General features: G+C 36.3%; 1 pseudogene; it reads left to right on the plus strand.

The window, feature by feature from the left end:
• The first annotated feature begins 5,756 nt into the window (after positions 1-5,756).
• Positions 5,757-7,415, plus strand: LOC141494840 (UDP-glucose 6-dehydrogenase pseudogene; annotated as a pseudogene).
• Positions 7,416-13,932: the final 6,517 nt, after the last annotated feature.

The following is a 13,932-nucleotide window of genomic DNA, read 5'->3' on the forward strand; positions in this document are numbered from 1 at the left end:
GATGGACTTATGATAAAGAATGCAATCCATCCCAGAGACAAAGCTGAACACAGGCTAAAGTACAACTTTTTTCCTTTCACCTTATTTTTCTTGAGGTTTCTCTATCATTTTGGGAGGAGGGGGATTATTTTTACTTTCACAACAAGATTATTGTAGTGATATGAAAATAAATGAATAAGTCATGAAAAAATAAGAAAAGCAAAGTAATAAACTGAGAAAGAATAGGAAAAAAAGAAATTGAATGTGTTGTGAAAGAATAGTCAGACCTAAAAGGAAGAATGAAAACATCACAGATAACAAATTTACATAACACATTACAACTTTAAAAATTAAATATACAGAGAACTGAGTCAAATTCTTAAAAAAAAAGACAAGCCATTCCCCAATTGACAAATAGTCAAAGGATATATGCAAAGGTGATTTACAGATGAAGAAATCAAAGCAATCCATAGTCATATGAAAAATTGCTCTAAATCACTAATTATTAGAGAAATACAAATCAAAGCATCTCTTAGGTACCACCTCACACCTCTCAGACTGGCCAATATGACAAGAAAAGAGAATGATCAATGTTGGAAGGGATGTGGGAAATCTGGGACAGTAATACATTATTGGTGGAGCTGTGAACTCATCCAACCTTTCTGGAGAGAAATTTGGAATTATGTACAAAGGGCAATAAAAATGTGCATACCCTTTGATCCAGAAATACCTCTACTGGATCTATACTCTGAAGAGATGATGAAAAAGGGTAAAAACATCATTTGTACAAAAATATTCATGGCAGCCCCATTTGTGGTAGCAAAGAACTGGAAATTGAGTGAATGTCCATCAATTGGGGAATGACTTAAAAAACTGTGGTATATGTATGTGATGGAACACTATTGTTCTATTAGAAACCAGCAGGGATGGGAATTCAGGAAAACCTGGAAGGATTTGCATTAACTGATGCTGAGTGAGATGAGCAGAACCAGAAGAACATTGAATGCCCTAACAGCAACATGGAAGTGATGACCAACCTTAATGTACTCGATCATTCCAATAGGGCAACAATAAGGCACAGTTTTGGGTATCTTCAACAGAGAATGCCATATGTATCCTGGGAAAAAATTGTGAAGTTTGAGCAAAGACCAAAGACTATTACCTTTAATTTAAAAAAAAATATTATCTTATTATGTAATTTTGCTATATCTCATACTTTATGTTTCCTCCTTAAGGATATGATTTCTCTCTCATCACATTCAACTTAGATAAATGCATACCATGGAAACAATGTAAAGACTAACAGACTGCCTTCTGTGGGGGGGGGAAGAGGGAAGCAAGATTAGTAGAAAAATTATAAAATTCAAAATAAATAAAATCTTTAAAAAATTGAAGATAAGCTTTGGTCTTCATTTAAATGCCACAGTTCCATCTCTGGATACAGTTTGTATTTTCCATCATAAGTCTTTAAAATTATCTTAGATTATTGCACTGCTGAAATGAGCAAGGACTTCATAGTTGATCATCACCTCATGTTGTTGTTAGTGTGTATAATTTTCTGCTCATTTCACTCAGTTAATTCATGCAAGTCTTTCCAGGCTTTTCTGAAAACCTGTCCCCTAAGGAGTTCTCTTAATTCTCTCCATGTGTCCAGATAGCCATCCAAGACTAGACATGGGAGATCTATATGGGTGAAGGGAGTCTCAACAAGGGAGGTCTCCAAATCAAGGAAATCACATGTCTATATCCCATTCCATTATTGCCTATTTTAACTTTTTCTTATTATTTCATTCAAATAGGGATTTCTGAGGAACTTCTTCTACCAATGAAGTAAGTACTTCTGTAACTTAGAAAGTTTCCATAATTTTAACATTAGAGCATAAGGTCATATGACTTGAACTGAATATCATCTTTCCAAAAATGGTGAGATTCTAAAGATTTGGGTTTTTTATTTCCCCCTCTTCCCTAAAAAAACACTTTAAATATTAGAAATCCTAACTTTTATGTTCATTTAACCCAGTTATCACCTAGGGAAAGACTTTTAAAGAATGTCTAAAGTTTAAATTATTGGTGCACATGACTAATACCAAAATATGTTAAACACAGTAGTACATGTACAACCTATTTCAGATTGTTTTCTGCCATGTGGAGGGTGGAGGCAAGGGAGGGTAGCAGAAAAATGTGAAATTCAAAACCTTGCAAAAGGATGGATGTTGAAACCTGTCTCTTCATGTAATTGGAAAAAAATAAAAGTCTTGTTAAATTTTTTATTGTTAATTTATGGAGGCACTGCAATATGTAAATAACTTTTTAAATACTAAAATTAATGTGAACAGTTAATCATTTCCCAGGAAATAGTTAGGTGTAGAATCAAATAGTCTTCCTTTGGGTTTGACCAAAGCTAATTGACTTAATATCCAGAGAAAGTATCAAGAAGCCCACATAGAGAAAGACCTGAGATTATAGTGGAGACAGGTCTACTTCCTCCTTCGGTAACCTTGAGTAAGTCTCTCCCCTCCTCTAGGACTCAGTTTCCTTGTCTGGAAAAAGGTAGCTGGTCTCTAAAGATCCCTCCCCACCCCGGTTCTGCCCAGGTGTTCTTCTGGCAGATCTGGGGGCAGGAGGGAACCTATTTGAATGAAATAACAAGAAAAAATTAAAATAGGCAATAATGGAATGGGATCTAGACCTGTGATTTCCTTGATTTGGAGACTTCCCTTGTTGGGAGCCTGGCACAGGTCAGCTTTTCAACTCCAGGCTCCTGATGTCCCACCTGTTTCCTGTGGGGGGGTAGGGGATCCTAACCAGCAAGGGACAGTATATGAACTGCTGCATCCCTACTGAAAGCATCCCATAGATACTTGCCTGCTGACTCTGACCTCCCCTTAACTGCTTCCACTAAAAAAAAAAAGATCAAATAACTTTTTTTCAAATAACCAGTTACAAAATCAAAATGAACAACTACATCCATTTTCACTTTGTCTTTCAAATTATACTATGGTGGTTGGGAGCAGAGGCCAGGAATTTTTATCCCAATGTTTCAGATAAGTTTCAGAGATAAAGAGTTTTGGGAGGGGGGTGGAATTTAAATCCAAATATCTCCTTATTCCAAGTCCAGTATTGTTTCCATTCTAACTTCACTACCATTCTGAGATACATGATTGCATCCATTCTACTTAGGAATCCACTATCCTCAACCCCTCTTACCTGGACCACTTAACCTTCTAATTGATTACACCATTCCAATCCATCTTCCCCAGAACCATCAAACTGATTTTTCCAAAGCATAACTCCTATTTGGTCAACAGCAATACTTCCCTCTTATCTGTAGGATCAGTTATCATTATCTTTGAAAACCTTTCATAATCTGTCCTCAAACTGCCTTTCTAGTGGACACAAATGAAAAATCCAAAAGACAGAATTTCTAGATAATAATCTATTAATTACAATGAGCTGATAATCAATAAATTGATGTGCTTTCTCTCCGTTACCTAAGACAAAACCACAGAGATCCCAGAATGCTTTGGGAAAGGAAGTCCCTCTGACAGGTAGAAGTCACCCCTGATTGGGTGAACAATTAATGAAAGGTTGGACAAATTAATGAGGAGGTGGGCTAAAAGTCTTCAACTCCTCCTGTTGTGAATGTGACTTGATCATGAGACTTAGCCACAGTCAGCAATATGGACAAAGGAATCCATTTCTACCTATACCATTCTGCTTGGTTTTCTCCTTCATCATCTGAGTTACTCTAAACTTTGGAGGGGTGCAATGCCATGAGTTTATTTCCTAAGGACAAGGATTCATCTAGGTTAGATTCTGTTTTGTAAGGTCTACTAGTTGGGTGAGGTCCCACCAAAGATCATGGAGCATGTACCTGCAGGATCTAGGGCAATCTCATCTAACAGCAATGTCTGACCAGGATTCCTACAGGGGCTGGTCCCTAAATAAGGAATTAAAGGGGGAAAAGCCTTACACCTAATTTAATAATTGACTATTAATATAATAGAAAATAATCACTTCTCTCATCAGCTTTATTGCTCATTGATCCTCTTCACATGCACTATATATGTATGACCAGATTGTTCTTCTTGCTGTGTCTCATATGTAGTCCTTGATCTCCTATCTCCTCATCCATATATGGACCAGGACTGCACAATCTCCTCATTTCTGTCTCTTAGAATCCCTTCTTTCCTTCAAAACTCAACTCAGATGCTACCATCAACATGAAACCTTTTTTGCCCCTAGTATATTTCCAAATTATTTTTCAGAATAGTTTCTTTTACTTGACTGTAAATATCATATTACAAGGAATTTGTTTTTCTTTTCTCCTTTATTTCAGTAGGATAGGGAAAGATACATGCTCCTTTTAAACTCTAAAAAATAGAGAGATGGCAGACTACTGGAATGGATTATTGCTTGTATTTTTAGATGAAGTCACTGTCTTGTTAGTTGTGCTTAATTGCTTTCCTTTGTTACAAGAGAGTTCTCCTGGGATAGTGATAATCTGAAAATGTGTGTAATGAGGAAACATCATTAGAACTTAGAAGACGAATAAAGAAAAGCACGTATTATAGTCCATCTGTGAAACATAATTTTCTAAGCTAAGGTGCCTGTAATAAGAATGATAACTTGTTGGAAGACAGATTAAATAAAATTAGAATAATAATAAAAAGGATAATATCTAACAGTTATATTACATATTCAATGTTGCAGACCCTGTGCTAAGTGCTCTATAATTATTTTGTCATTTAATCCTCACAAAAACCTTGAAAAGGGGCAGCTGGCTAGGTGGCACAGTGGATAGAGCACCAGCCCTGGAGTTAGGAGTACCTGAGTTCAAATCCTGCCTCAAACACTTAATAATTACCTAGCTGTGTGGCCTTGGGCAAGCCACTTAACCCCATTGCTTTGCCAAAAAAAAAAAACCCTTGAGAAGCAGGTGCTATTATTATGTCTATTTTATAAATAGGGAAACTGAGGCAGACAGAACTTAAAGGATTTGCCCAAGATCACACAGCTAATAAGTGCCTGAAGCCAAATTTGAAATCACTACTTCTTCTTAACTCCAGCCTGGTCTCATAAATCTCCTTTGGAAGATTAGTCAAGATTTATGACAGCACACTGAATATGGAATCAGGTTCTGCTCATTATGATCTATGTGACCTTAATCCAGTCTCTTAACTTCTCTGAACTCTGAACTCTTGTTTTCTTCATCTGTAAAAGGAAGTAATTGCATCTCTAATGTATCATGATCCTATAAAGTGATGTGACACTATAATATAATGATAGCAGGTCAGTGACTAATAGTTCGTGCCATCTTTTTCTGAAGCAGAAATAGAGATAACACTGATGGGTGTTTATCTCTTTGAAAAGGAAAAAAAAAGCAATTGCTTATTAGTATTGATATTTGGAAAGGGTGGAAGGGAATGAGAAAGAATCCCTTTGTACAAAAGGAATGTTGAAGAAATAATTTGTTGCTAATGTGGAACTGGAGTAAGATTTAAAATAGAATTTATGTATTAAAAATCATTATGGGTAACTAAGTGGTGCAAAATGAACACCGACCCTGGAGTCAGGAGTACCTGAGTTCAAATTCGGTCTCAGACACTTAATAACTACCTAGTTTTGGGGACGGAGCTGGCCGCCGCCTCCAACCCTCCGGGGCCGCGCGGCGCCAGCTCTGCCTGGGAGCGGCGGGGAGGAGGGTGCCCGGCCGGAGCCGAGCCAGACGCCGCCGGCCGTGCAGGTGAGGCCCCGCCGCCCCGTCCAGTATAATCATGTTTGAAATCCAGAAGATCTGTTGCATTGGAGCAGGTTATGTGGGAGGACCCACCTGTAGTGTCATTGCACATATGTGCTCAGAAATTAGGGTCGCAGTTGTTGATGTTAACGAATCTCGAATCAATGCATGGAATTCAGCCACACTACCAATTTATGAGCCGGGACTAAAAGAAGTAGTTGAATCTTGTCGAGGGAAGAATCTCTTTTTTTCTACTGATATTGATGCTGCCATCAAAGATGCTGATCTTGTGTTTATTTCTGTTAACACACCAACAAAAACTTATGGAATGGGAAAAGGTCGGGCAGCTGATCTAAAGTATATTGAAGCCTGTGCTAGACGGATTGTACAGAATTCCAATGCATACAAAATTGTGACGGAGAAAAGCACTGTCCCAGTTAGGGCAGCAGAAAGTATCCGGAGAATATTTGATGCCAACACAAAACCCAACTTGAACTTACAGGTGCTCTCCAACCCTGAATTCTTAGCAGAAGGCACAGCAACCAAAGACCTAAAGAACCCTGATCGAGTGCTGATTGGTGGTGATGAGACCCCTGAGGGGCAGAAAGCTGTCCATGCTTTGTCTGCTGTCTATGAACACTGGGTTCCCAAAGAAAAGATCCTCACAACCAACACTTGGTCCTCGGAGCTTTCTAAATTGGCAGCTAATGCTTTTCTTGTTCAGAGAATCAGCAGCATTAATTCTATCAGTGCTCTGTGTGAAGCAACGGGAACTGATGTTGAAGAGGTTGCAACAGCCATTGGGATGGACCAGAGAATTGGAAATAAGTTTCTGAAGGCCAGTGTTGGTTTTGGTGGGAGCTGTTTCCAGAAAGATGTTTTAAATTTGGTTTATCTCTGTGAAGCTCTGAATTTGCCTGAAGTAACTCGTTATTGGCAACAGGTAATAGATATGAATGACTACCAGAGAAGAAGGTTTGCTTCCCGAATTATTGACAGTCTGTTTAACACAGTCACTGATAAGAAGATCGCTATTTTGGGATTTGCGTTCAAAAAGAACACTGGAGATACAAGAGAATCCTCTAGTATCTACATAAGCAAATATTTGATGGATGAAGGAGCACATCTCCATATCTATGATCCTAAAGTACTAAGGGAACAAATAGTTGTAGATCTCTCCCATCCTGGTGTTTCAGAGGATGACCAAGTGTTCCAACTGGTGACCATTACAAAGGATCCATATGAGGCATGTGATGGAGCCCATGCTGTTGTCATTTGTACTGAATGGGATATGTTTAAGGAATTGGATTACGAACGAATTCACAAAAAAATGCTGAAGCCTGCATTTATCTTTGATGGATGGCGTGTCCTCGATGACCTTCACAATGAGTTACAAACCATTGGCTTCCAGATTGAAACAATTGGCAAGAAGGTATCTTCAAAGAGAATTCCATATGCACCTTCATGTGAAATTCCAAAGTTTAGTCTACAGGACCCACCAAACAAGAAGCCAAGAGTATAGGAATTAGCATTTTTGTATTTTAAGTATTGGAGAATCATGAATACCCATATTATATTAAATAGCAAGCCAATGGAGTGTTTTTAAGGAAACAAAAACTTATTTTTTTAGTGATTTTCAATCAAGTTTTTAAAAGCCACAAAGCTAGTAGCATACCTAGTCATCTTAAATCTAGAATCTATTTTCTCTATATTTTTTATAATATTTTATCAGTTGTTGAATGAGTAAATGGAAAATAATCATGATGATTTTAATGGCATACATTTTTGTAAAAATTAAACTTCAGATCTCTTGCTTTAAAATATGTTCAATACTTGTACTTCAATTTTATACCTTTCTATATTTTGTTCATCAGTATATTTTTTAAAAACTAGATGTTTTGTTAATGACTTAAAATTTTTATGTTAAATTCCAAACTGACTCTTGAACTCATCAGAAATGCCATGAAATGAGCATAATTGTGTAGGGTGTGATTGTCAGTACTGTTTGATATATAAACCATGGACCATAGAGAAAGGTAGTAAAATGAACATTCTTGGGCCTTTTGTGTTATCATCTTTATATACATAGCAAACTTATTCTCCTGGTTATGAATCCGAAGTTCCATTTTTCATGGTAATTTTTTTTTTTTAGAATTTTTCAAGGCAGTGGGGTTGAATGGCTTGCCCAGTGCCACATGGCTGGGTAATTGTTGGGTGTCTGGGGTCGGATTTGAGCCCGGGTACTCCTGACTCCAAGGCTGGTGCTCTTGTCCACTGCGCCACCTAGCCACCCCTCATGGTAATTTTCATAGTGAAAAAATGGATAAAACATTCCATAAAACCTTAGTGGAAGAGTATGGAGAGAACATTGAGTCACACTTTTGTTCCAAAGAGTCAGTCAGTTGTCATCTCTTTGATAAGTTAAAATGTGTCAAATTAATTATTCATCAGAAGAGAAAAATAAATAAATAGCCTGGTCATTTTGTTCCTGTCTTCCCATAATTTTTGTTGTTAAAATTTTCTTTCTGAAAATCTGAACTTAAATACTTCCCAACCCCCAAAAGAAAGAATTTCCAAATATATAGCAGAATGCAAAAATGTGGATTATTTATGAAACTGAATCTCAATTTCAGAACTTGCTTTTTTTAAAGGATATAATAAATTCCACACATTGCTTTCAAAATTAAAAAAAAAATAATTGCCTAGCTGTGTGACCATGGGCAAGTCACTTAATCCCATTGCCTTGCCTCCCCCCACAAAAAAAGAAAAAAAATGATTATTACTTTATTGTTGCTACAATATGAATAGATTTTCAGATTATTAATATGAGATCAAACCCTTTTGTTTATGTAACTGTCCCTACTACACCTATGTATGGTTGCTGCTAATTTAGAACTAGAATATGTTTTCAAACAGAATTTAATTTGAAGATAAATTTAAACAGAGGACTTCTGGGAAGGTAGGAGAGTGAGAGAAGTTGGGGGAAAGTACCTGGGTACTTCAACATTCCTTTCAAAACTAGCAAGAAGCAACACTCCCAGAAAACCTCAAAAGACACTGGATTTTCAGTAAAGGAACATTGACCACACACAAGAAAGGTTCCCCTCCAAAATGAATAAGAATCATGATCTTCCCTCGAAGATTGTAGATCTTGTAGATCCCTCTGTGACTGCCTCTCCTACTGTTTCTTGGTCATGTCCTTGCATATATTCTACACAGGAGTCCATTCATGCTATAGGCATTTTTCTTGAGTTCTTTCCATTCCTAATAGAGGGTGGAAGTTCTCTCCATAATCTTTTACCTTTACCATGTGATTTCCATTCTTTTAAAAAGAAAAAACATACATTCCTTTGCTGGCATTCCATGCTGCAACTTTTCCTTTGGAATTCCTTATTTATAATGTGTTATATTACCACTAGATCTCAATGACTTCTGGGTTGTAGGATGCTGTCTTATCTCCTTTTTTCCTCTTACCTGGTCTTTATCCCAGTTCACTTCTGTTCATCCCTACTTTTCCACTGGTCTTTAAGATTTTCTCAGTTCAGACAAAGTAATTCATGCTATTTAGAGTCATATGAAAAAATACTGTTAATCATTATTGATTAAAGAAAAATATGTTAAAACAATTCTGAGATACTATATCATACAGATGGGCTAATATAACAGAGAAGGAAAATTATAAAAGGCGAGAGGATGTGGTAAAACTGGGACACTAATGTCCTGTTGGAGTTATGAACTAGAGAATAATTTGGAACTATGCCCAAAGAATCATAAAACTATGCATATCCTTTGACTTTACTAAGACTGTATCCCAGAGAGATCATAAAAAGGAAGAAAAATATTTATTTTCTAGTGGCAAAGAATTGAAAATTTAGGGAAGGAACATCAGTTGGGAATTGGCTGAACAAACTGTGGTATGTGATTGTGTCAGAATACTATTGTATTCTAAGAAGTGACAAACAGGATGCTCTCAGAAAAATCTGGAAAGACTTAACATGAACTGATGTAAAGTGAAATGAGCAGAACCAGAAGAACACAAGAAAGCAAGAGCAATATTGTACAATGGTCAAGTGTAAACGATATAACTAGTCTCAGTAAACAATGATCCAGAACATTTCTGAAGAATTTATGATAAAAAAAAATGTTAACCACATCAGAGAAAGAACTGATGGAGTCTGAATACGATCCAAGCATTTTTAAAATTTTTCTTTATTTTTATTGTATTTTTTGTTCTGTTTTCTTTTATAACATGAAATGCTATATGAAATATATTTTACATGACTACACATGTATAATCTATACCAAATTACATGCCTTCTTAATGAGGTGGGTGGCAAAGAAGGGAAAGATTTGGAACTCAAATTTTTTTAAATGTTAAAAATTGTTTTTACATGTAATTGAAGAAAAATAAAATATTAAATAATTTTAAAGAAGAGTTTCTCAGTTCACAGTGACCACAAACTCTTGACAATTGTAGGAAAATCTTTCATTAATCTTTTATTGCCTCCTAAACCCAGAAGTTCATTTGACTACATAAGCCAATGAATGTTTGCTTTGAGGAAAGCCAAATAATTGACTTTCCCATAGTTAACTTTCATTGTCTTATAAAACTTAATGTCTTTTAAAAAATAAATAAAATTTTAAAATCCCCAAATGTCTTTCTGGGATTAGGAAGCATTGTAAAGTCCCCAATAAAAGTCATTCTGTTCTAGAATACTGGTCCTTCTGGGCTTGAATTCTTCCATTTCCTATTCCATGGTAGGAAATGAGGCATCCACAGCCACCCACTTGACTGCTTGAAATCACTGAAACCAGAGATAAATTTTAAATCCAAAACTTCCTCTGATTTCATTTTGAAATTTTCTAAAGGCACCATGCAATAAATTGAAATATGTTAATCTAATAAAATCTGACTAAAATAGCAGCACTATTTGAGGGCAAATGATTTCATATTTTATGAAATGACCTGTACTGAGAATCTTTATCATAATTTCTCTGGAGCTCAAATTGGATAGAGTTTACTGGAATTGAGGTATAAAAGATCTGGGTTCACTCTGTTTCACATACTATGTGTCTGATAGGGTCCAAATTAACTTAGCTGGTCCAAATCAACTTCATCTATGAAATGAGAATAATAATAGCACCTCCCTCCCAGGTGGTTGTGAAGAACAATTGAGATAACTTATATAAAGCGTTTTCCAACATTCATGTACTACATGAAGGTGAGTTTTTATTATTACTGCTCCTGATTCAGATCTCTGTGAACCAGTTGTCTTAATAATTTATCAAGTGCTTGCTGTGGTCCAGGTCTTGTGCTAAGTTCTGGGATAGGGGCAAAAGATTTTCCCTATTCTCCACCAGCTCACAGTCTAATGGAGGGAGATAACATGGAAACAATTCTGTCCAAATAATTGGAAATAAAAAAAAGTCAGAAGGCACCAGAATGAAGAGGATTCTCTGGAGGGTTATTTGAGTCTGATAGCTCCCTACTCTCACTAATGACAAAATCTTCACCATTCAGATTCATAAGACTTGGCTTCAAATTTCAGTTTCACTGACACTAAGGAAGTTACCTGCCCCATTTGAGCATCATTTTCTTCATCTGTAGAAAAGAGGATTAGATAAGTAGAATTCTAAGATCGATTTCTCCCTAAATCCCATGTGATTGCTTTTCAGTGGAAAACTACTTCCTCTAGAGATGCATTTAGAGGGGGAGAAATGATTCACCCCTACAAAAGAGAGGAAACACTAAGGGACTAATATGATATGAGGAAAAGATTTCTTTCTCCTTCATCATTTCTATTTAGTAAGGGCTCAACTCTGTAACTTGGTCATATTGTTAGCATAAATTTCAAAAAATCATTTAAAATACTTTTTAATACTTACTACTGTAGCACTGTATAGTGAAAAAACACTGGGCTTGGAATTTGATGACCTGGATTTTAATTCTAACTGCGCTATTTATTATTTATCTGAATGATCTTGAGCAAGTCACTTATGCCCAGGTTTCAGTTTCCTCATCTATAAAATAAAAGTATTATAATTTGATGCTTTTTTCTTCTTTAACTTCTAAAATTTTTATTGATATTTTTTATATCACTTTGAAGTCACTCCCTGCACATCTACTTAGTGGGCCATCCCATTTAAATAATAATAAAAGGGAAGAGAAACAATTTGGCAAGACTAATCAATACATCACCTATATCTGACAATATATCCAATATTTAAATCTGCCTCCCACCAAGTAAGAACTTGCTATTTGATTTTTAAAAAGCTGCTGGGAAAACTGGAGAGAGAATACAATCTGGAAAAAAGGTTTAGTTATAGAACATACTATAAAGAGAAAGGACCCATTTGTACAAAAATAAATATAGGGGTGGCTAGATAGCGTAGTGGATAAAGCACCAGCCCTGGAGTCAGGAGTACCTGGGTTCAAATAATTACCGAGCTGTATGGCCTTGGGCAAGCCACTTAACCCCGTTTGCCTTGCAAAAACCTAAACAAACAAACAAACAAACAAATAAATAAACAAGCCAGCAAGCAAATAAATATAGCAGTTCTTTTGCAGTGGTAAAGAAATAGAAACTGAAGATATATCTATGAATTGGGGGGGGGGGGTTCTGAACAAGTTATGGTAAATGAAGGTGATAAAATACTCTTGTGCTCTAAGAAATGGCATGGGGAAATTTCAAAGAAACCTGCAGAGAGATGTGAGCAGAAGTAGGAGAATAATTTACATAATAACAACATGAAAACTTTGAAAGACTTAAGAATTCTAATCAATATAATGACCAATCACAATTCTACAGGACTTCATTGATAAAGTGTGATAAAGCATGGGCAGGAATATGGAGCTGGAACATTCCACACCATCTGTGAATTTTTCAGATTATTTATTTTGTTTTGTTTTTGCAAGGCAATGGGGTTAAGTGACTTGCCCAAGGTCACACAGCTAGGTGATTAGTATGTGTCTGAGGTTGGACTTGAACTCAGGTCCTCCTGACTGCAGGGCCAGTGCTCTATCCACTACACCACCTAGCTGCCCCCAATTTTTCAGATTATTTACTAAACTGAACCAAACTATCAATGTAAGCTTCAAAATTCTTCCCCTCTTGTATGAAGGGCTGATTTGACTTAGTTCCAGAGAGCAGAACTGGGGACAAGAAGAGGAAACTGTAAAGATGCTAAATTCTATTAGGTTTAAGGAAAAGTCTCTTAATAGCTGCCAGAAATGAACAGATGTCTTTGAAGATTGTAGACTTCTTATGACTAGAGGATCTCAAGTAAAAGTTACGTGGTTAGATAAACACTCGCAGATAATTTTGGGAAGACTTCTTGTTTAGGCATGAGATGGATTAGCTGATCTCTGAAATCACTTTTGGGTCTACAACTCTATGGAATTTTTATTTCACAGGATAATTAAAAGAATTTACAATGTGTGATGGAGATAGTAGAAGGAGATATGACCTTGCAATCAAAAAGAGTTTGGAGAGTCATCTCCTTTTGACTTCTTTGTGCCCAAGCAATTCCTTAAGACTCTCAAGTTGTAGAAAAGATATGGATCAAGATAGGGAAAATTCCTTAGAGTGACTGCCCTCTACACAAAAGAAATCACAGATACCGTAAGAAGAAATTCTCATTTCATCCGACTGTTACTTTCCTGAAAAACTGACCTCAAATCCTACATGTATATGTATAAAATTCTCTTTCAGTATGAGTATCATTCTATTTAAATTAATTCTGCATTGTCAATCTGAAAAGCAAGGAATCATATTCAATAACTATCTTTTGAGGGGACTGAGCTTTCTTACAGAGTGACATAACTAAATAATTCATAGAATCCTAACTTTGAAGGTATCTCAGTGGCTAGGTATCTAGTTTGACTCTTCCATTGGCAACCTATCTAATAAATGATCATTCATCCTTTATTGGTAGACATTTAAAGAGTAGCACATTTCCCCAAACCTTCCAGTTCACATTGGGACAGCTCTAATTATAGGTAAGTCAATTCATTCCTTCTTGATCTGCCCTCCTAATATTTGACAAATGACTATCATACAGCTATTCTGCTGGCTAAATTCAGTCAATTCAATGAATCCTCATGTGATATAAATTCAAGGCCCATCATCGTGTTCATTACCCTCCTCCAGATAAACTATAGATTACCAAAATCCATCCTGATAGGTGTCTCTTGGAACTGAACCCAGTGCTCT

Source organism: Macrotis lagotis, chromosome 8 (genome assembly GCF_037893015.1).
Source record: "Macrotis lagotis isolate mMagLag1 chromosome 8, bilby.v1.9.chrom.fasta, whole genome shotgun sequence".
Classification (NCBI taxonomy): domain Eukaryota; kingdom Metazoa; phylum Chordata; class Mammalia; order Peramelemorphia; family Peramelidae; genus Macrotis; species Macrotis lagotis.